Source organism: Nerophis lumbriciformis, linkage group LG08 (genome assembly GCF_033978685.3).
Source record: "Nerophis lumbriciformis linkage group LG08, RoL_Nlum_v2.1, whole genome shotgun sequence".
Lineage (NCBI taxonomy): Eukaryota > Metazoa > Chordata > Actinopteri > Syngnathiformes > Syngnathidae > Nerophis > Nerophis lumbriciformis.
Window position 1 is genome coordinate 40,065,143 of NC_084555.2, and position 20,670 is coordinate 40,085,812.

The following is a 20,670-nucleotide window of genomic DNA, read 5'->3' on the forward strand; positions in this document are numbered from 1 at the left end:
AAAATGAGGTTATCAACCCGGAAGAATGAGCAAGTATATATGGTGCCGAATGTAAACGTTCAGTCACACTTTTCTAGCATATATATTTCTCACATTTAACACACTTTTCTCACATTTAGCTAATTTTCATCACAATTAAGTTTAAACTAAATGTTATTAAATATTTGATCTCAATGCTAAATCTAAATGTAAATCTAAGTCTAAATGTTCAATCCAAACCGAAATCTGAAATGTAAATCCAAATGTTAAATCTAAACCTAAATGTTAAATCTAAATGTAAAAACTAAATATAAATGTTAAATATAAATGAACATGTTAAATCTTAATGTTAAATCTAAACCAAAATGGTAAATCTAAATGTTAAATCTTAATGTTAAATCTAAACCAAAATGGTAAATATAAATATAAATGTTACATCTAAATGTTAAATATAAACCTACCGTATTTTTCGGAGTATAAGTCGCACAGGAGTATAAGTCGCACCTGCCGAAAATGCTTAATAAAAAAGGAAAAAAACATATATAAGTCGCACTGGAGCCCGGCCAAACTATGAAAAAAAACTGCGACTTATAGTCTGAAAAATACGGTAAATGTTAAATCTAAATCATGAATCTATATCTTAAATCTAAATGTGAGTGCTAAATGTTAAATACAAATCTAAATAATAATTGATTATTGTATCCATTACACCATGTACAATTGTATTTACAATTGACTGTGACTGTGACTGGACTGTTTGGTTTGTTTAAGAAGACGTGTCTCCTCTCATTCAAGTAGGCTTCATCAGTTCAGGCTCATAGATTGGTCAGATCTAGTCTTAGACTTAGATTGGTCAGATATAGTCTAGGGGCTGGTGTCAATACCTCAGTAGGCTTCATCAGTTCATGCTCATAGACTTGGATTGGTCAGATCTAGTCCTGGACTTGTAGACTGGTCAGATCTCGGAGCAAATACATTGTCAATATCATTGGACTCTTCATGGTCTTGTTCTGCTTTTAAAAATCTTCCAATGGTCTTCCCAAAGGCCAGTTGATAGAGCACTTTGGTACTAGAAATTACCAGAAAAATAATCTATCAAGTTAAAAACATGGTATGGCTCATTGAACAACCAAATATAACATTCCACTGTATTTAATTTGGGGTTGGATTATCTCTGCTATAATAATGAGCAGTTAAAAAAAAGTGACTTAAATTTAGTACATAGTATGTGCCCTGTGATTGTCTTAGAACAACAAATACTTTTTAATGATCCATTATTGAAGGGGTCTTTGTTGAATGCATCCATAAAAGGGCAGAGAGAAAGGGATGCTGTCATGCTGTACTGATCGGGCAATCCTGGGTGATGTTCTTCATGATGGAGACCAGCTGCTGTCTCAGTGACTCATTTCTACTCTCAGCAGGGAGAAGCAAAGAGAGTGAGAAAGGGAAATCAGCTCTCACCCAACAGACAAGGAGCAGACGAGGCCATATCCAAGGTTCAAGGTTCAAGGTTTTATTCGTCACATGCAGAGTACACCACAGTGAAATGCTTTTTTCCATGCTCTTCAGATATTGCGTACAGTGGAATCCAAACACTAGTTGCTGAGTCTAATACACTAAATACAAAAAATACAACAATTTGAATAGCTCTGATGTACATTAATTACAAGACAATAAGTTGCACAGTAAGTCCCAGTAGTTATGGTAGAAGTATCAGTACAAGTAAAAGTACAGTAGTCACATACAGTACCAGTGCAATATGAAATAGTATAACATTATATACAGTATACACAGTATATACAGTATAGGAAGTAATAAATATTAAGGTGTCTACAGTTCTTTTGGCAGTTGAGTAGTGACAGTAGTATGAACAGAGGTAATGAAACAGTAGGACTTGGTTATACTCTTGTTTTTACATTATTTACAGTCTTTGAATGAAAATCCAGCACCAACATCACAATAATGAAACATTCGTAATTCAATTTGGAGCTTCCTTTGTAGCTCGAGCTCTAAGATACCACACAATTTCTTAGGTTATAAAGAAAATAAGAATTGGAATTAGGTTCCTTCTTCAATAACTCCAAATGAAATATGTTCAAGGATATTATTTGTAGGGATTTAAAAAAAATAATTATTTATTGTAACTGTTGTGCAGTTTGTTCATCGTAACAATTAAAAGCAATAAAAACATTCAACTTTCAGCCTTAAAGGGGTACTGCCCTTTTTTGGGAAATGTTTCCTATCGTTCACAATCATTATGAAATACATGACGACAGATGGATTTTTTTTTTGTGCCTTGTAAATGTTACATAAACGTTAAAAAAAAGTCCGCTTACAGCGGAGCCAATGGGAGATCCATTATTCTGGCCATAAAATCGAATAAATAACCATTCAAAAAGCGCTAACAATACTCAATTTACATTTTGTGACTAGAATATTAACCAAGTACGCAGACAAACTAGTTATAGCGGCGCCGTGATCACAAGCTTGTGTGCCTATGTTTACATCATCGAGTGCTCTGTTGTTTCCTTGCTTCGCTGCTCCCTGTAAATTTATTGTAGATCATAAATCATGTCTCTCTCCTCAAAAGTAGATGGCTGAGAATATAATCCGACAAGTTGGGGCACTTTGACAACCGTTTCAGACCTGGAACTGGCGAGAACGACGCAAAAAGCGCTTGTCCTAACCACCCATCCCCACTCGTTTGTTTACGAGGGTTATGAGACATTTTTAATGTAAATGGGAATATATGAACATCCCAGCAGTCGTCATCCTAATGCAGCATACCTTGCACAGTAAGTGATGTTTTATTATGTTTGTTGGCTCTCTGAGCAGTGAGCAGAAATCAGTGATGAAGACAAAAAAACAACATTGTGATGCATTTTTGAAACTAATGCACAACGTATGCTTTAAATGTGTCCATTACTACATTACATATATATTTATATCATGTATATGAAACCCTAATAGAGATGTTTGGATGTTATTTTGGGTGCTCTTTAGGCAGAATCAAGTGGCTCTCATGAGCTTCAATGTAAGATGACTTTTGATCAAATATATTTAATATTTACAATGCATTAAAAAAAAATCTATCCGTCGCCATGTCTTTCATAATGATTGTGAACGATAGGCAAAATTCTAAAAAAAAAGAAGTGCACTTCCCCTTTAAGGAAATATCCTTTTTAGGTCTGTAGTCATTACTGCACCTGTTTCCTCTTTGGTTTGTCATTACTGATACCATTGTGAAAGGGTATATATACACACAACAGCACTATGATTAACACAAACTAGGAGGCAAAGGAGTTCAGTTGATAAGAGGTAGCTTTGTCTTGTTTCTTTTTTTGTTCGGGCTTTGGCTTTTTAAACTCATAGTTTTTATGAAATTTTAAATGGAATTCTGAGCTGTTCAAATTCTGAATCGTTTGGATTCAAAAAAGGACCAGCAAATTGTACAAAAAGAGCCAGAAACAATTTGCTGGTTGCTTGTCTTTTTGTCATTTAACGAAAACTTTTACATGTTGTACATGATGGTTTATAACAGGGTGTCAAACATACGGCCCGCGAGCAAGATCAGGCCCGCCAACATGTGAGACCAATTTGCTAAGTATGAAAATTAGCTGAAATTTTTAAATGAAAGAAACTGCTGTTCTAAATGTGTCCACTTGATGTCACAACAGCAATTCTTTGTATACCCTGCTGCAGGAGCGTGCATGACTTTATGTGCCGTGTTAAGATAGATGCAACACTTCTGCGTTTGGACACTACACACTCACACAGCTTATTAGTGATTGTATACAAAATGTGGATTGTTACGTTAATACCTCGATTGCGAAATATGTTGTTGGTAATGTAACCTGTGACATTTTTACCCAAATAAATGTTTTTAATAATATGTAAATTTCGTGTTCTACTTATAACTGGGGACACATTTTCTGGGGCACAAAAATATGCTGAAATAATATGTATCCCCTTCTAACATCATGTGTGATTAATGAAGAATCCAAATTCGCAAGTTTTGTTGTAGATGATGCTAGAATAACAGAATAAAAGTTAAAGTTAAAGTTAAAGTACCAATGATTGTCACACACACACTAGGTGTGGCGAGATTATTCTCTGCATTTGACCCATCACCCTTGATCACCCCCTGGGAGGTGAGGGGAGCAGTGGGCAGCAGCGGTGGCCGCGCCCGGGAATCATTTTGGTGATTTAACCCCCAATTCCAACCCTTGATGCTGAGTGCCAAGCAGGGAGGTAATGGGTCCCATTTTTTTATAGTCTTTGGTATGACTCGGCCGGAGTTTGAACTCACAACCTACCGATAAACCGCAGCATGTACCGGTAAGTACTTTAGTTGAGGAAAATGAGAAAATTACATTATAAACATCCTGTAATTTGGTATTGACATTATTTATTTCATCTTCTGAAAGATTAATAATTAACACCAATGGGAGCATTTTAAAATGCTGCCAGACTCAATTCCACCTATTTGACCGACATTGTCACATCATTTATTCAGAAAGTATAAATAATGACATATGAAGATATAATACTTTTAACCTCAACATGTAAGTGTAAAGAAATGATGATGATTTGTAGATTTTTTAGAATGTACTTTTTCTAATTTAAGACAAAAAACAGTATGAAGTTGTCTTTATTTTGAAGTTATCATGCCATGATTTTACCAGTCCAGCCCACTTGGGAATAGATTTTTCTCCATGTGGCCCCTGAGCTAAAATGAGTTTGACACCTCTGGTTTATAACTGCTGAAAAATGACCACCAACAGGGGCAATATGGCCTAATATCCCTATTGCAATTTGTTGCAGCCTAATATGTCAACGTTATATATGATGATATATTATTTACCAATTAAAACTGACTCATTTAGTATGACCAATGTATGATCCTGTAACTACTTGGTATCGGATCGATACCCAAATTTGTGGTATCACCCAAAACCTATGTGTCACAGCCTGGGCGCACCTCAGTGCGGATTCATCTGTGCGCTGCGCTGAGCGCACCCCTAAGCATGTTCCTGCGCGCGCCACTCCGGCTGCAGCAGGCAGCTGCTTTCAATCAGCAATCGCACACCTGAAGCTGATGAGAGACCTGTCTTCTTAAGTTAAAGTTAAAGTACCAATAATTGTCACACACACACTAGGTGTGGTGAAATGTGTCCTCTGCATTTGACCCATCCCTTTGTTCACCCCCTGGGAGGTGAGGGGAGCAGTGGGCAGCAGCAGTGCCTCGCCCGGCAATCATTTTTGGTGATTTAACCCCCAATTCCAACCCTTGATGCTGAGTGTCAAGCAGGGAGGTAATGGGTCCCATTTGCATCGTCTTTGGTATGACTCAGCCGGGGTTTGAACTCTCAACCTACCGATCTCAGGGCGGACACTCTAACCACTAGGCCACTGAGTAGGTAAAGTAAAGTAGGTAAGCCAGTGCAAACATGCGTTCCGGGCCAGAACGTAGTTTCCTGTTCCGTACAGTAAGCCAACTCGTGTCAAGCTCTATGCTCCCTCTCTCTCTTTGTGTTCTTTCTCCGTCGTGCTCATTGCGTCCTGTGTCGTGTCGTTCCAGCAGCATTCCTCCGTCCCCTGATTGCGAGCAGTGTGTCTTGTCTCCCCGTGTTCCCCTCTGGTTCCCTGGCTGCCTCTTTTGGATCTCGACCTACCGCCTGGACACGGACCTTTGACGCCTCTCTCCTGCCCTTGACCTCACGCCTGCTCACGGACCTCAGAGCTTGTCTTGTCCCTTTGGACTTCCGCCTCTCGCTCAACACTCCCCGTAACACTCATATACTCGCTTCACATAGTCACACACCATACATAGTTTGGATTAATTACACGCCTGATTTTCCTTGTTTATTATTAAATAGAGCTAAAACGACATGCTGCTGTCTGTGCCGTCTTCTTCTCTCTGTACACGTAACACTATGTAAAGTATCCAAACAACAGAACAATAAGTGCTTATTACATTTTAACAGAAGTGTAAATGGAACACGTTAAAACGGAAAATAACCAGATATTAACAGTAAATGTTCAAATTAATAATTAATAATCAATCCATTTTCTACCACTGCTTACTAGTATGTTCACTATGATATTTAATGGCAAATTTGATTGCAATAACAAATATATGTTTAATGTATTATAACATTTGATGTTAAAATAAAGCCAATAATGCCATTTTTGTGGTCCACTTTAGTTAGAAAAGCATCGAAAAACTTTTTGGTACCGGTCCCAAAATATTGGTATTGGGACAACCCTACGTTGTAGCCTTTTGAAGCGTGTCGCTCTCAATGATGCAGGACACGACTCGCTGAGTTGCATATGACATCATATCCGTTTTTCTTCTTCGCAGCTTAATTCACACCACAGTCAAGCGACTCGAGCGCAGCATTAAAACAAGTGAGTGTGAGTGTTTAATTTCATTCAGACATGCCTCCAGCTGACTACAATCCGGCGTGTTGGTCAGCTTTAGGGGCATGTAGAGTTGGGTGTCATCAGCATAACAGTGAAAGCTAACACCATATTTGCATATGATGTCACCTAGCGGCAGCATGTAGATGCTGAAGAGTGCAGGGCCAAGAACCGAACCCTGGGGAACTCCACACGTTACCTTAACATAGTCCGAGGTCACATTGTTATGAGACACGCACTGCATCCTGTCACTAAGATAAGAGTTAAACCACGACAAGGCTAAGTCTGACATACCAATACGTGTTTTGATACGCTCTAATAAAATAATATGATGGACGGTATCGAAAGCAGCGCTGAGATCAAGAAGCAGCAACATAGATGACGCATCAGAATCCATCGTTAGCAGTAGATCATTAGTCATTTTTGCAAGGGCTGTCTCCGTAGAGTGATTTGCCCTGAAACCGGATTCAAAAGGTTCACAGAGATTGTTAGACTCTTAAGTGTTCACTTAGCTGCTGTGCGACAATTTTTTCGAGGATTTTCGAAATAAACGGAAGGTGGGACACCGACCGGTAGTTTACCATGAGGTCAGGATCGAGGTTAGGTCTTTTGAGCAGAGGATGAATAACCGCTTTCTTAAATACTAGGGGAACAGTGCCAGAGGAAAGTGATAAGTTTATAATATTTAGCACTGATGGACCTAATAATAGAAAAAGCTCCTTGATAAGCATGCGTTTATAAGTTTTTAAACTATCACTCCATGCTTGATGGAAAACCTCAAGCTTAATCGCGCGCCATTTGCGTTCCAGCTTTCTACATGATAATTTATTAGCTCTAGTTTCTTCTGTAAACCATGGGGTGCGCCTTTTAGGGGCCCTTTTTTGTTTTAGCGGTGCGATACTATTAATGGTTTCGCGCAGGGCATTGTCAAAGTTGTTAGTGAGGTTATCAATAGAGCCGACATAATTTGGGAATGGTGCCATTACCGAAGGCAGTAGGTCAGCAAGAGTCATCGTTGTGGCAGCATTAATGTTGCGGCTGCTATAGCAGTTATTATTATTATTAGCTTGTTGACAATGAGTCAGAACTTCAAATTTTATAAGGTAATGATCGGACATTACTTTAGTATACGGGAGTACCATAACTTTGGAGGTGGTGACACCCCTGACCAGCACTAGATCTATCGTATTACCGTTGCGATGCGTAGGTTCATTTATCATTTGTGTAAGACCACAGCTATCAATTATAGTCTGGAGCGCCACGCACTGAGGGTCCGATGGGGTATTCATATGGATATTAAAGTCCCCCATTATGATTATATTGTCGGCGTGCGTCACTCGATCAGCAACGAACTCTGAGAATTCATTGATAAAGTCTGAATAGGGCCCTGGGGGGCGGTAGATAACAGCTAGGTCGAGAGGCAGCGGTGTGACAGACCTCATAGTAAGCACCTCAAACGATTCATATTTTTTATTTAGGTTAGGGGTAAGGTTAAAGTTTTCATTGTATATTAGTGCGACCCCCGGACCCCTTTTAAGGGGACGGGCAATATGTGCATTCGTATAGTTAGGAGGAGATGCCTCTTTTAGCGCAAAAAAAATCATCTGGTTTGAGCCAGGTTTCGCTAAGACCAATGACGTTAAGATTGTTGTCTCTAATGACCTCATTAACTAATAACGTTTTAGGAGACAATGATCTTATGTTTAAAAAGCCCATATTATAGGTATTGGGCTGTTTTGACGAGTTTTGGTTGAAATTATCCGTAGTAGCAATATTAATAATGTTGCGTTTATTATGCGTAGTGCACTTTAAATAGTTTTCGACCATATCTAGGAATTGATATGACGGGAATTTTAAGATTGTTTGCTTGGTGCTGCGATAAACTGAACGCATCATAATTTGCCACCTCAGTAGAATGCATGTCCACCTCTGGCACAGTCACAACAGAAAAAACATTATGTGAGTTGTGTATTATTCTAAGAAAATTGCTATGCGTACAGGGATTATCCAGCCTGGTGCTGGCTAGTTCTAGCTTAACTGACTCCTCACCCGGACTAGCAGTCTCTGTAATTGCCTGTGACCAGGCTTGCTCTAGTGTAGTTAGTCAAGTGTGACTTAAACAGTAGTCTATGTTTTTAGGCAGGATGATGGCGCCTTCCTGGTTAGGGTGAAGGCCGTCTCTCATCAGCAAGCCTGGTTTGCCCCAGAAAGAGGGCCAATTATCAATAAACGTTAGTCCCTGTTGTCTACAGAAGCTAGCCAGCCACTTGTTAAGCGAGACTAATCTGCTATATCTCTCATCATTGCCTCTCGCAGGCAGGGGGCCAGAGACAATTACTCGATGCCTGGACATCTTTCTAGCGAGATCACAAGTCCTGGCTATGTTTCTCTTTGTAATCTCTGACTGTGCATTTAACCCATCCCCTTGATCACCCCCTGGGAGGTGAGGGGAGCAGTGGGCAGCAGCGGCGCCGCGCCCGGTAATCATTTTTGGTAATTGAACCCCCAATTCCAACCCTTGATGCTGAGTGCCAAGCAGGGAAGAATGCTGGTATGAGCTTTTAAACATAACCCATTAACTGCTGCCAATCAAATGGTGAATAAGATACTCTTTAGGGTTCATATGTTTGTAAATCTGACTGTGATGAAATCAGTGCCTCACCAGCCATGAACCTCACCGCATGTCACTGCCTGCTGGTATTAGTTCTATGTTGTTTGGGAGAAAGACATTGCTGGTCATAGGTTGAATTCTAAGCTACTAACAAAACATTAAATTTAACAAAATTGAAGCTTAAATCTGAGCCCAGAGATCACTAAGTCCCTAGCTACAAGGTTGATCGGGTCTTCTAGCTACTTTCCAGACTGCAAGCACACGCAATTACAGGTAATACATGCACCGTCTTATTTAAAACAGAAAACAATTATTTACAGACGGGTCTTTCACATTCATAGGTAGCCTTGTTATGGTGAAGTACAGCACTTTTGTAAGACCTAACATCATTCTGCATCATTGCCGTTTGTCCCAGATGTTTAGTGTTACTGCTCTGAGGTGACACATCACAGCCGAAAGTCTGGTTGATAATTATGTGTGTGACTGTGCATGGAAGTCTGTGAAGATGATTCCAAATGATAACAGTCCAAGATTGATGGTCTCTCCATTCTGTTAGTCCACCCTAAATAAAGCCAGTATGTGATGACAGACAAGTCAGTTCTGATTTACAGCTTCCCGCTTCTAAGGAAAGACACTCTGAGCTCATCATTATTAGATGTGACCAATATATCTGCAATTCAGTAGCCAACTCAGGCATTATCTAAAACGTTGTCCTTATCTACATTGTTATATATATATTTTTAGTTTTTTGTTTGTCATAAAAAAATACAATCATGTGTGCTTACGGACTGTATCCCTGCAGACTGTATTGATATATAATGTAGGAACCAGAAATATTAATAACAGAAAGAAACAACCCTTTTGTGCAAATACAATGAAAACTTTAACCTTACCCCTAACCTAAATAATAAATACAAATCGTTTGAGGTGCTTACTATGAGGTCTGTCGCACCGCTGCCTCTCGATATGGCTGTTATCTACCGCTCCCCAAGGCCCTACTCGGACTTTATCAATGAATTCTCAGAGTTCGTTGCTGATCTAGTGACGCACGCAGACAATATAATCATAATGGGGGATTTTAATATCCATATGAATACCCCATCGGACCCTCAGTGCGTAGCGCTCCAGACTATAATTGATAGCTGTGGTCTTACACAAATAATAAATGAACCTACGCATCGCAACGGTAATACGATAGATCTAGTGCTGGTCAGGGGTGTCACCACCTCCAAAGTTATGGTACTCCCGTATACTAAAGTAATGTCCGATCATTACCTTATAAAATTCGAAGTTCTGACTCATTGTCAACAACTAATAATAATAATAACTGCTATAGCAGCCGCAACATTAATACTGCCACAACGATGACTCTTGCTGACCTACTGCCTTCGGTAATGGCACCATTCCCAAATTATGTCGGCTCTATTGATAACCTAACTAACAACTTTGACAATGCCCTGCGCAAAACCATTGATAGTATAGCACCGCTAAAACAAAAAAGGGCCCCTAAAAGGCGCACCTCATGGTTTACAGAAGAAACCAGAGCTCATAAATGATCATGTAGAAAGTTGGAACGCAAATGGCGCGCGACCAAGCTTGAGGTTTTCCATCAAGCATGGAGTGATAGTTTAATATCGTATAAACGCATGCTTACCTTAGCTAAAGCTAAATATTACTCAAATCTCATCCACCTCAACAAAAACGACCCTAAATTTTTGTTTAGTACAGTAGCATCGCTAACCCAACAAGGGACTCCTCCCAATAGCTCCACCCACTCGGCAGATGACTTTATGAATTTCTTTAATAAGAAAATTGAACTCATTAGAAAGGAGATTAAAGACAACGCATCCCAGCTACAACTGGGTTCTATTAACACAGTTACAACTGTATCTACGACGGATACTGCAATACAAAATAGTCTCTCTCTTTTTGATGAAATAACATTAGAGGAACTATTACGGCGTGTAAGTGGGATAAAACAAACAACATGTTTACTTGACCCACTTCCTGGGAAACTTATCAATGAGCTTTTTGTATTATTAGGTCCATCAGTGCTAAATATTATAAACTTATCACTTTCCTCTGGCACTGTTCCCCTAGCATTCAAGAAAGCGGTTATTCATCCTCTGCTCAAAAGACCTAAACTTGAACCTGACCTTATGGTAAACTACCGACCGGTGTCCCACCTTCCGTTTATTTCGAAAATCCTCGAAAAAATTGTCGCACAGCAGCTAAATGAACACTTAGTGTCTAACAATCTCTGTGAACCTTTTCAATCCGGTTTCAGGGCAAATCACTCTACGGAGACAGCCCTCGCAAAAATGACTAATGATCTACTGCTAACGATGGATTCTGATGCGTCATCTATGTTGCTGCTTCTTGATCTTAGCGCTGCTTTTGATACCGTCGATCATAATATTTTATTAGAGCGTATCAAAACACGTATTGGTCTATCAGACTTAGCTTTGTCGTGGTTTAACTCTTATCTTACTGACAGGATGCAGTGTGTCTCCCATAATAATGTGACCTCGGACTATTTTAAGGTAACGTGCGGAGTTCCTCAGGGTTCGGTTCTTGGCCCTGCACTCTTTAGTATGTACATGCTGCCGCTAGGCGACATCATACGCAAATACGGTGTTAGCTTTCATTGTTATGCTGATGACACCCAACTCTACATGCCCCTAAAGCTGACCAACACGCCGGATTGTAGTCAGCTGGAGGCGTGTCTTAATGAAATTAAACAATGGATGTCCGCTAACTTCTTGCAACTCAACGCCAAGAAAACGGAAATGCTGATTATCGGTCCTGCTAAACACCGACATTTATTTAATAATACCACCTTAACATTTGACAACCAAACAATTACACAAGGCGAATCAGTAAAGAATCTGGGTATTATCTTCGACCCAACTCTCTCGTTTGAATCACACATTAAGAGTGTTACTAAAACGGCCTTCTTTCATCTCCGTAATATCGCTAAAATTTGTTCTATTTTATCCACTAGCGACGCTGAGATCATTATTCATGCGTTCGTTACGTCTCGTCTCGACTACTGTAACGTTTTATTTTCGGGTCTCCTTATGTCTAGCATTAAAAGACTACAATTGGTACAAAATGCGGCTGCTAGACTTTTGACAAGAACAAGAAAGTTTGATCATATTACGCCTATACTGGCTCACCTGCACTGGCTTCCTGTGCACTTAAGATGTGACTTTAAGGTTTTACTACTTATGTATAAAATACTACACGGTCTATCTCCGTCCTATCTTGTCGATTGTATTGTACCATATGTCCCGGCAAGAAATCTGCGTTCAAAGAACTCCGGCTTATTTGTGATTCCCAGAGCCCAAAAAAAGTCTGCGGGCTATAGAGCGTTTTCTATTCGGGCTCCAGTACTATGGAATGCCCTCCCGGTAACAATTAGAGATGCTACCTCAGTAGAAGCATTTAAGTCACATCTTAAAACTCATTTGTATACTCTAGCCTTTAAATAGCCCCCCTTTTAGACCAGTTGATCTGCCGTTTCTTTTCTTTTCTCCTCTGCTCCCCTCTTCCTTGTGGAGGGGTGGGGCACAGGTCCGGTGGCCATGGATGAAGTGCTGGCTGTCCAGAGTCGGGACCCGGGGTGGACCGCTCGCCTGTGCATCGGCTGGGAACATCTCTGCGCTGCTCACCCGTCTCCGCTCGGGATGGTGTCCTGCTGGCCCCACTATGGACTTGACTCTTACTATTATGTTGGATCCACTATGGACTGGACTCTCACAATATTATGTCAGAACCACTCGACATCCATTGCATTCGGTCTCCCCTAGAGGGGGGGGGGTTACCCACATATGCGGTCCTCTCCAAGGTTTCTCATAGTCATTCACATCGACGTCCCACTGGGGTGATTTTTTCATTGCCCTTATGTGGGCTTTGTACCGAGGATGTCGTTGTGGCTTGTGCAGCCCTTTGAGACACTTGGGATTTAGGGCTATATAAATAAACATTGATTGATTGATTGATTGAGTGTGAATGAGTGTAAATGTGGGGGGGAGGTTTTTTGGGCTGGTGCACTAATTGTAAGTGTATCTTGTGTTTGTTACGTTGATTTAATAAAATAAAATAAAAAAATAAATACAATTTTTAATGTTTTTAATTTATTGTGCGGCCCGGTACCAATCAATCCACGGACCGGTACCCTGTCGCGGCCCGGTGGTTGGGGACCACTGCTCTAGGCGACCCTCGCGCATACTTGCCAACCCTCCCGAATTTTCCGGGAGACTCCCGAAATGAGTGACGTGTCGACAGCCTGTTTTCACGTCCGCTTTCCCACAATATAAACAGTCTGCCTGCCCAATCACGTTATAACTGTAGAATGATCGAGGGCGAGTTCTTAGTTTCTTATGTGGGTTTATTGTTAGGCAGTTTCATTAACGTATATATATATATATATATATATATATATATATATATATATATATATATATATATATATATATAAATACTTGACTTGGTGAATTCTAGCTGTAAATATACTCCTCCCCTCTTAACCACGCCCCCAACCACGCCCCGACCACGCCCCCAACCCCGACCACGCCCCCCCTCCCCCCACTTCCCGAAATCGGAGGTTTCAAGGTTGGCAAGTATGCCCTCGCGGCCCATCAATGGGCCCTATGGTCTAGAAGCATTTAAATCAGCTAAAAATTTAAAAGATATACATAAATACATACAGTATACATGCATTAAGAATAAGAATAAAAAGTAAAAAAATTAATAAAAATAAAGTATTTTTTTCTCACTTTTTTGCAATTTCTAGAAATGTAATACCCATTCTTCCCCTCCCCAAACAATTGCCCTTAAACTCAAAATTTCACCAGGGTAATAATAATTTTGGCTTTACATACTTTGATTGCAATTTGCATTTGAGGAAGGTAATAAAACGGTCTTACGTGAGAATGAGACATTATGCAAGACCAAAATTTAAAAAAAAAGGTATATGCTAAATAAATAAGTTTTTGGGTCAAATAAATGCAGGGTTGCAGCCCTGGTTGTCTCACTCACAAAAAGAGCACATAACCTGATGTAACCACTCCTGCTGACACCTTTGTTAAACCTATGTAATCAAGAACACAGCTGCAGAAGGGACAAACAGCATACATATGCACACACGTCTGCTTTGATAAAAGGAAGCTGAGTGAGAGTCATTTTTTCCATGTACATACCACTCGTGCGTAGGAGGGTGTCTTCTGAAGATTATGGGAAGTTCTGCGATGACACTGGAGCTTTGCCCTTATATGGCAGCTGCACTCCTCATATTCCTTCCTGCTGACAGGGATAGCCACTGTGGAAGTCCAAAAAAGAGCAGACTTTCAATTGCGTAACACGCTAGGCTGTGACGCTGTGTGTATACAAAAAGCTTAAACATTGAGCCCCGCGGGATTTGTCAATAGAGAAGGCTGGAATGTCTGAAATTTCTAGTGGTGCCACGTTGGTACGGACCAGAACAATCTGTTGTTCGTTAATCCGTCTGAGAACAAACATAGCCTTTATTATTATGCTAAGTGAATCAATCATTAGCAGTTTTGCAGCCAAATTATGCAAATACACATACTGTATGAATGACCCAATACATTGTCTACAAATAGAGACATACATATTTCCAGCCAGTATTGTGTGCTAGAAATCAGCGACACTAAATAAAACTTCACCAACAACATGCTTTTGCCCTCATCGGAATAGTATGGCAGCTTTGAGGTGCAAATCAAAATTGTTGCAGATGCTATTGTGTAGTTGTTATTAAGGCAATTACCTATCAGCAATGTGTAAAAAGTAAAATATTGTACCCCTTGGAGAGCTTAAACTATTATAACGACATTTAATCAAAATAAACTGGAAGCATCTTTGGAAAGACATCTTTTAAAATTGATAGGGTTGTTCGTCTAAAAAATATTCCTGGACTAACTTTTAACTGCGACTACCTGCGTCATCTTGTGGAACATATTATTCAAAATAAATGGGTTCTTGCACTGACAAAGGGTTGAAGTGATGAGAGTGCACTGATAGAAAAGTAAGTAAAAGTAAGTATAATTTATATATATAGCATCATCTCACAGAGAGCTCTCACAAAGTGCTGCTCATGGTTAAAATACAAATAGTACAATCACAACAAACATACAACATGATGCAACAACAGAAACATTGAAATATGAAATAATAACTATGATTACAGACAACTGCCAAAAAGTGCAAGAAACAATATAGACAAAAGGAACATTTTGAGATTTTGTTTTGATGATGATGGAGGAGACCATACAGGGTTGAGATCCACTAAAAACATATGATTCCCATCTTACCAATCAAGTCAGTGAACTTTTGTGCCCTTTAGGGGGGCATTGTCACCCTCTTTCTCTATTTTGTTTCTTTCCGTCAATAATCAGCAAGCTGGCTCCTCAAAACAGGTCAAAATCTGGTTTTTCCACCATGCCTGTAATGCCCCAGAGGCCCTTTAGATTTCGATTATCTGATGATGCTTTTACTGTAATGGACATGAGTCAGAGAGTCTCAAAATTTAAAAATGTCTGTTTTTCATTACGTATATTTTGTATCCCCCTCATCAAGCATCTCATAGCTAAAACCCCTTAGGACAAACACTTTTACCAAGTGTTTCGACAAGTTATGATTCATGGTGATTCCAAACATGTTAAGTATAATTTTATAGTTGAGGGCTTCGTTCATTAGTAACAGTACAAAGACAAATGGCATTGTATTTCTTATCACACAGCTGCAACATATACTGCGTACAGAGACAAAATGCATAAAACAGATTCCTTTGGTTTCGGGGTCGTGTGTTTTTAGATTTGAGCATGGTATCTACTAAGTGAAACACATGAGCTACTTTGAAAGTACTTAGCTTGTTCACAGTTAAGGGGGAACTGCACTTTTTTTGGAATTTTGCCTGTCGTTCACAGTCATTGTGAGAGATAAGAAAACCGATGTATTTTAAAAAATGCATTTTAACTTCGTCAAGTACCTGGTGCGGCCCCAGGCTTGGCTGGAGAAGGAGATCCAGCAGACCACCGCCAAGCTTGGCTTCAAACACCCCATCATCGGTGTCCACGTGAGGAGGACAGATAAAGTTGGGACGGAGGCAGCCTTCCACCCCATTGAGGAGTACATGCTGCACGTGGAGGAACAGTTCCAGCCGGTGCGGTTAGACAAGTAAAGTGCAGGATTCCACCTATGTTTGACACATCAAACCCCCTGGTGCTCTTTGAACCCAATGAAAATAACCCACAGTTACAGCATCTTGATGTCGGTGACAGTCTCTTGGAGATCAACCAAGCAAAAGTACCCTGCTTGAGAATCCCCATAGGCAACCACAACAAGCATGAGGTCACATTATCCTGTAAAACAATATTAGGCAGCATTGAGCCTGTTGTCAAGATAGTATCAACTGACGAACCACAACTGACTGAAACTAAAGTTCCTTTTGAGTCCCCAAATGCTGTGTCTCAAAACACCAAACAGGATACAAGATCTTGTGTGGTGGAGCCATGGGACCCACCTGTAAACATTGACCACCTGACAGAGGAACAACAGGAAATAGCCAAACAACTCTTGCAAGAGGAGGCAGGAGCATTTGCTCGAGATGACAATGACATGGGGTGTATCAAAAGTTTAGAAATGTCGATTGCACTTAAAGACAATACCCCTGTTCAAAAATCTTATGCATCCATTCCGAAACCCTTGTACAAGGAGGTCAAGGAGTATATTGAGGATCTCCTTGCTAAAGGATGGATTGTTAAGTCTAAATCCCCCTACTCCGCACCAGTCATTTGCGTGCGTAAAAAGGATGGGACACTTAGACTATGTATTGACTATCGCCTTCTGAACCATCGCACAGTCCCTGACCGCCATCCCCTTCCCAGGATCCAAGATCTCACAGACACCCTGGGGGGGTATACTTGGTTCTCCATCTTAGATCAGGGAAAGGCATACCATCAAGGGTTTATTGCAGAAGGTTCACGTCATCTGACCGCCTTTATCACCCCATGGGGTCTATTTGAGTGGGTACGCATACCATTCGGCCTGACAAATGCGCCAGCCGCATTTCAGCGCAGTATGGAGGAAATGCTTGCACCCCTGAGGGATGAGTGTTGCATCCCGTACCTGGATGACACATTGCCACATGTTTCCGCTGATCCACAAGCACTCGAGTACCAAATATTAATGGCCAATTATGAGTCTTTGGGGAGAAAGATATCTGAATATGAAACACAGAAGACACGCACGTATAACGCAACACATATGTACGACTCCACAAACATGTCTACTTTGACTGATACACGGCAAGCTCCTACCGCCATGCACACACCCACCTCAGCTGGTACCCAAACACTACATCAAGCCGCTTCTCACGCTCGCCCTAGTAGTATGGTTCCTTTACGAGATATACCCCTACTTCAGCGTAGAGAATTTAAAATTCACGGGGGTCAGGTGGGGGACAGTGTGTCAGATATTAGCTACCATGGACTTTGTAAACAGATAGATGAGGGGCTCAAAGCAAGTTACTCTGAAGGTGAAATCATCCAGGGCATCCTCCGTATTGTCAGACCCGGACAGTTCAAAGATATGCTAGTTAACAAGGATGATTTAACACTCTGTGAACTCAGAAGCTTTTTGCGCTCCCACTTAAGTGGAAAAAGTGGAAGTGAGTTGTTCCAGGAGTTAATGAGCACCCGGCAGCTTGAGAGTGAAAGTCCCCAACAGTTCCTGTACAGGATGATTGGACTAAAACAAAAAGTGCTGTTTGCATCTAGACAAGGTAATATGGACATTGAGTATGAACCTCGTACAGTGCAGAATGTGGTTTTGCGCACTATTCTCTAGGGTCTCCTACCCAAATTTAGTGACATTCGCACCGAACTTAAACCAATGTTGTCCGACTATGCTGTGTCAGATGAAGCACTAATTCGGCATGTGAGCCAGGTGTGCAGTGAAGAGAGTGAGAGGCAGCGAAGACTTGCTCACGGATCTCGTCAAAAGGTAACACATGCTCACAGTGCCCAACTTGAGACTGATAAGGACATGGAAAAAGCATTACAGCATAAGACAAAGAATAAAAGCAATGTGATAGAGGAACTTAGTTCCAAAGTTGATGCCCTGACAAAACTGGTTGAGTCTCTCACAGCTAACCAAACGTTAGAACAACCCTGTAGATGCACAAATGCCAGACCAAGGCCCAGGCAAACAGCAAGACAATATAGCTGCCCCAAGTGTGCTGAAGAAGGCACAAGCCCATGTCACCATTGTTTTCTATGTGGGGAGGTCGGGCACAGAGCTGTTGGCTGTCTCAAGAGGCCTCGTGTCCAGAGTGCTAACCAACCCCCTGCTGATGTCCACACCATAATGAACAGCAGCCCCTGGAGCCCTATAGAGGTGAAGCCACCAGGGGAGAGACCAGCACATGTAAGAAACATTGGAATGTCCTCTCTTCAGTCCAAAGATACTGAGGTGCGTGAACAAGTAGCCCTGTTAGTAGGGAAGAAATGCAGGGTCAAGTGCAACATTAACAATTTTACAGTTGAATGTTTGCTTGACACAGGTGCTCAAGTGAGTCTTCTTGATCGTAAGTGGGTAGAAACTTACCTTCCCGACCATAAGCCACGCCCATTAGCAGATCTCATAGGGCGTAAACCTCTAAGTGTGCTCGCAGTGAATGGGGAGCCCTTGCCGTATGACGGTTGGGTGGGAGTGAATGTGAGTCTCCCTGATAATAGCGACCCAAACCTATCAATACAGGTACCCTTCTTAGTAAATAGTGTGCCCATGGACCGCCCCCTTATTGGTTTTAACGTAATTGAATGCTTGATAATGGGACCGAAGGGTGAGTCTGACTTCATATCAGCCCTTGTGACCCTCCTACGTGGAGCCTTAAGCATTGAGAATGACAAAGGAATAGCACTTGTCAGTCTGATTCAGACACATGCCTCTCATGATAGTAATGTCAGACGTGGTATGCTTAAAGTGGGATTTCATGATGTTGTTATCCCAGCGGTGCCTCCAGAATTCTGTTACAGGCCTCGCACTGAGTAGCCTGGTCCCAGTGTTCGATGGGTGTGTCCTGTTTTATAGGAATAAAAACGAGACACAAAGTGCTTGATTGCGTTGTCATCTCAGGGTGTGACCTGACTCTTTTTTATTAAACATTTCTTGACTTCTTTACTCTCATTTGCATTTCTATTGTGCTTTTAATCACTTTCAAATAGTTTCGATAATGTTATTTCAATTCCCCATTTTTCATTCACATTGTTAAACAATGACATCCTTACTTTTGAAATTATAAAACAAATCCACAAAAACATGGAGGATTGATCGTTACATACCCCAACACTATATTTCTTGTGTAAAAACATCACGTAGTGGAGCGGTACTGTTACTTTAATGAACATCTTCATTTTACATGTTTGTACTGTATCCTGACATTGCTTCTTTTTAATATTGCTGCTTTCTTGAACGCTTTTTGTCATTATAAATCAATTACAATTACACACATTGTTACCTGACTATACCTATAATACTTCTTAACAATCACAGTTTATCTTTAACAAGTCTCCACTGCCGCCGCCATTCCCGCCCAACCACGCGCTCGCACACAAAGGGAGACATCGCTTATTGAACATAACAAATTTCATCACAAATACACACTTTTAACAACATACTTCGATATTTCTATTTTCAGAAACGCTTATAATTGCTTGGAGACAAATGTGTTAATATTATCACACTTTACCGACCTGTTTTATAGGAATAAAAACGAGACAAAAAGTGCTTGATTGCGTTGTCATCTCAGGGTGTGACCTGACTGAGACACGGAAGTACTAACAAGCACCTCCCATTTTCCTCCTTTCCTATAGGAGTGCTCCCTCTGCTGGCGTGGCGGAATAACATGTCTTGTGGCATTCAGCTTGGAAACATACACTTAAACTGTGACTTTAGATATGAAAATACCTCAAACTAAATTAGGATACTCTATTTACACATTCATTTTACAAAACAATTGTGACTACTAATTGTAAGTGTCACACATACAGTCCTCTAAACAAATATCCAAAAAGCACCAACAATACCTAATTTGCATTTCGTGACATATTTTAACGTAGACAAACTATTTTTAGCGGCATGTTGTCAGAGAGAGCTAGCTTGTTGCTGTTATATTGACGTCATGAGCTGGTGAGCTTCTTGGAATAATGCCTCTCACCTTGATAGTAGAAGGATGAGGACAAAATCCGACGAGTTGGTCAACTTTGGCACCCAATTTAGACGCGAAAATGGCGAGAAAGACACGAAGACACGCTTCTTTTCACCGCCTTTTTTCTTTGCAAGTATAATGAGACATTCTTCATCTAAATGGGAATATATCAACATCCAAATAGTCGGCATCCCAGTGAGAGACATTGTACAGTAAATAATGTTTTATTATGTTTGTTGGCTCTTAATAAGCCTGCAGTGACGGGTAATCAGTGATGTTGTCGAAGGCTAACGTTGTGATGTGTTTGTTATATTAAAGGCCTACTGAAACCCACTACTACCGACCACGCAGTCTGAGAGTTTATATATCAATGATGAAATCTTAACATTGCAACAAATGCCAATACGGCCGTGTTAGGTTACTA

At 40.7% G+C, this 20,670-nt stretch overlaps 1 protein-coding gene across 3 annotated transcripts in view; it reads right to left on the reverse strand.

Moving 5' to 3' along the window:
* LOC133611796 (KATNB1-like protein 1) overlaps positions 1-19,987 on the reverse strand; it is a 157,876-nt gene extending 137,889 nt beyond the window's left edge. For all 3 annotated transcript variants that reach the window (XM_061968927.2, XM_061968929.2, XM_061968928.2), the window contains exons 1-2: positions 19,792-19,987; positions 14,218-14,336 (exon numbers count right to left, since the gene is read on the reverse strand). The gene's annotated coding sequence lies outside the window, so the exon portion shown is untranslated. The remainder of the gene's footprint in view (positions 1-14,217; positions 14,337-19,791) is intronic.
* Between the last annotated feature and the right edge of the window lie 683 nt (positions 19,988-20,670).